Source organism: Camellia sinensis, chromosome 4 (genome assembly GCF_055761805.1).
Source record: "Camellia sinensis isolate YWXY chromosome 4, ASM5576180v1, whole genome shotgun sequence".
NCBI lineage: Eukaryota > Viridiplantae > Streptophyta > Magnoliopsida > Ericales > Theaceae > Camellia > Camellia sinensis.
Window position 1 is genome coordinate 193,067,549 of NC_138964.1, and position 3,684 is coordinate 193,071,232.

General features: G+C 33.2%; 1 long non-coding RNA gene across 3 annotated transcripts; it reads left to right on the top strand.

The window, feature by feature from the left end:
• The first annotated feature begins 262 nt into the window (after positions 1 to 262).
• LOC114280044 (uncharacterized) lies at positions 263 to 3,684 on the top strand. Of its 3 annotated transcripts, XR_003635449.2 has the most exons (8): positions 263 to 390; positions 549 to 705; positions 1,375 to 1,448; positions 1,542 to 1,590; positions 2,603 to 2,690; positions 2,791 to 2,898; positions 3,375 to 3,420; positions 3,508 to 3,684. It is a non-coding gene; the product is annotated as an uncharacterized LOC114280044 (long non-coding RNA). The 3 variants fall into 3 exon arrangements; XR_003635448.2 differs by lacking the exon at positions 2,791 to 2,898; XR_003635450.2 differs by lacking the exons at positions 549 to 705; positions 2,791 to 2,898.

Below are 3,684 nucleotides of genomic sequence, written 5' to 3' on the forward strand. Positions count from 1 at the left end.
GAAACCATAACGTCACGTAATGGAACCTACAGGAGGATTGATGTTGAACCACTATTTTGTCTTTCTTTTCTTTTTTTTATATATATTTTTGCTCTCTTTTGTTTTTATTCGGGGCCGGTTATTGAATAATAAAATAACAAAAACGCTATAAATGTATTTTTTCTTATTAAAATAATAAAATGGAGTGATTTTCTGTTTAATTTTTTTTTTCTACTTGCACAATTTAATTTACTACAAATAGAATAGAATAAGTTAGTAGGTTACGATTGCAACCAAAGTCCTGGGTTGGGTCGTGACACCACGCCGTTGTAGCCTCTCCTCACCGCCCCCGCCTCTGTCTCCTTCCCTTGCCGATCGACGCCTACTCGTCGTCGTTGACTCGTTGCGTCGGTACGTGACTCTCTCGCTGCTCTCTCTCTTTACTCTCTCTTGCTGCTCTCTCTCTTTGCTCTTTCTCGCTGCTGTTTGCTCTCTCTCTGCTCTTCTCTCTCTCACTGATCTCTCTTTCTCTCCCTTTGCTTTTTTCTTTTTCTCTCGCTGACGAAAAGAAAATAGCTTTAACCCGGTTAATCGAACGGTTTGGGTACAAAAAGCTGAAATGGGTTGTGGGAGACAAGGGGAATGGGTCGGGAAAACCAGAGGTTTATTTATCTGCTGTTCTACAGAAACTAGTAAGAGTATGATGACTATGAACTTTCTTTTGAGGTAAGAATACAGTTATTAGGTCTAGTTTTTGTCACACTGAATTCGTGTGAGTTCATTACTTAACATCCACATGGAATTTCTTTGTAATGCCGAATAAGTAAAGTTCATTGGTGGTTTATTTTCCCGGATGTAAACCAACAGCATATGATGATGGTCTGTTTACAATTATAAATTGTAATATTTTCTGTTCTGTAATGGTATATCGCACTTCTTTGGATAATGATGAACCATTAGGGATTGTGAAAACAAGTTGTATTCTAAAATTTATGAAGTCGTTTGATTTTAAAAGTTTTAGCAGTGAACTAATGAGCCCTTTTTTTTTGTAACATGTTTCCATTTGGTTTGTAAGATGCCCTTTTGTTGCAACATTAGTTCACTGATTAATAATGTCATTGATATCTGCATATTGCAATCACTAAATTGCTGCTGATTTAAGTGAACCACAAACATTGTTTATTCCCGAAGTGGCATGGTTATTTCTTTTTAGTTTACTAGTTTGTTAATGTTTAATGTTATATTAGATGAATATTTTAATTTTGACTATTTTAGTTAATTTGTAAATTAGATTTTTTTATTCTTTGATTCAAGTTTTGTAATTTGAATTATATTTTTATAAACCGTCAAGCCGCCCGAACCGTCAAGGCAAATCATAATATATTGGTTTATCAGTTTCAGTCTTGCCCAGAGATATATGAGGGATATGTCCCCATCGCTTACGGCGACTATTTGAACAAGATGTCCATGTACTTTTCTACTCCTTTGTCATTGATTTGGTTATTTATAGTTTTTGTGGGTCTAAATTTAACATTCTTCTGTTGTCATATGATGGAAATTAGGAATGGTGAATGGGGTGATCATGTCACTTTGTAGGCTGCTGCAGATTCTGTATGGTTTTGCAACTTGATCTTTTCTTTTCTCTTCATTATTAATATAGGCTTGTTGGTATTTTTGTGTACTACCACTGTGGTAAGGTCCCAAACTTGGGAGGTTTTTTGTTTTCATTTGCATGTTTATTGGTTTCGGCATTTTACATCACACGTCAGGTGAATTTTGGGGGTTTTTTTTTGCCTCATGCATCTTGGAAGTGTGCATAGGCCCTGTTTGGTAGAACTGTGGGAGAGTGCTTATAACTTATGCCTTAACAGCTTATAACTTATAACTATGAACATAAGTTGATTTCTGACTTATAAATTAAGCTTCTCCTGCCCCACTCAAAGAATAAGCTGATTTCTGACTTACAAAAAGCTATAAATTGCATTGTTAAGCTAAACCAAACACGTCAAAATAGCTTACATTAAACTGAAAGCTGAAAAAAAACTATACCAAACATGACCATAATTTGAAAACAAATTAAACAATAACATTTTCCCTTAAGGTTTAGTGGATGGGGGGGTGAGGATTTTGTAGACAATAACACTAGTCTTCCAAATAACTTTTTGAAAAGCGGTATTTTCCTTTACGTTAACATGCTACTACTCATTTGTGTATTAAATCTATGCAAACTCATTATCATTAGGTTGTGATATCGAATATTCACAATCAACCTAATTGATATATTTCCATAATTACATAATATTCTCACAGTTAATAGTATGGCTTTAAAGCATTAGGGAAACTTCTTCAAGCCAACATTGTAGGATTTTCCTAGTTATGAAGTCAGGCTATATGGCATCTGTTCAGAAAATGTAATTGTATTTGTGCCATGGAAATGATGAGAAGACTCAGAAACCGTTTTCCATGCCACCATTTTCCTTTTTCTCTTTTGATCAGTATATAACTTGGGATTTAGGATTTAGCACAAGGATTCTCTCTCTGTCTCTCTCGCTTTCTTTGTGTGTGTGTGTTTGAAAATGAGTAATCTTGTTCTGAAAATAGTGTGGATGGCCTTACCATGCAGCTGAGTTGGCTTGGCACAAGAGCAGAACAACATGGATTGGTGATCGATCTCATGAATCTCAAAGAGTGCCTAGGGAACCAATTATGAGGTATGTGCTTCCTTTGACCTTTTCCAAATTTTTACTGGTATGGCATCAATTTATTGGCAATGGTTAATTTAAACCTTTTGATGTTTTTAAATTCCTACAGATATTTGGTGATCAGATATCTAGCAATAATTTTGAACTAAATTTTGCTGGGAATTTTGTACTTTCTAGTGGTTGGTTGCTTGAACGTCAATCTCAGCAGAATAATATGGTGTGTGAATACATTTTGAATTCCTTTTCGGGCTTGGAAGAATGAATATATATTTGGAGTAGAATGAATTATATCTTTAAAAGTAGGTTATATATTGAATTGAGAATGTCTGGGGTTCCTATTTTTTTCTTTGTTAGTAAAAACATTTAATTAAAGAAGTGCCAAGGGGACAAAGCTCATGTACACCTGTATAAAAAGAAGCTATACTCCATAAAACTCTATACTCCATTTTATCTGTGAAATCCAAATTTTCCATTTTATTTGCAAAATTTGATTTTATTAGCATTATTATTTCAATTAGTGCATTTGTTGACAAATTTGTGGTTACAGTTAATAAGGGTTTTAAATATTGGTTTTAAATGAAGATATTCATTTTGGACTTATTGATTCTATGTATATGTCATATTTATATATTTTAGTACAAACATTTTATACTAGTAACAATCACAGGTGTTATTCCTTTTCTATTGATGCAGGGGATCAAGAGTCAGTGTGATGAGAAAATGTCCGATTTTGTCTTTTGTAAGACAAGAACAGTCTTTACAAAAATAATAAGTTTATCATATGCTTCTAGCGGTTTCTAAATTAATTTGTGTTTTTATTTTTCAGGTCAGAAATTTCTTGGAGAGGCAAAATATGTTCAAAGAATTCAAGAACTCAGTTTTTTCAAGTTTTTTCATTTTTTAATATATGTAATTACAGTTAAAAACTTTTTATTAATTTCTTTGTATATACTTTTGAACATTTAACTTTCATTTATGAAATATATGACGTTATTCCATTCAA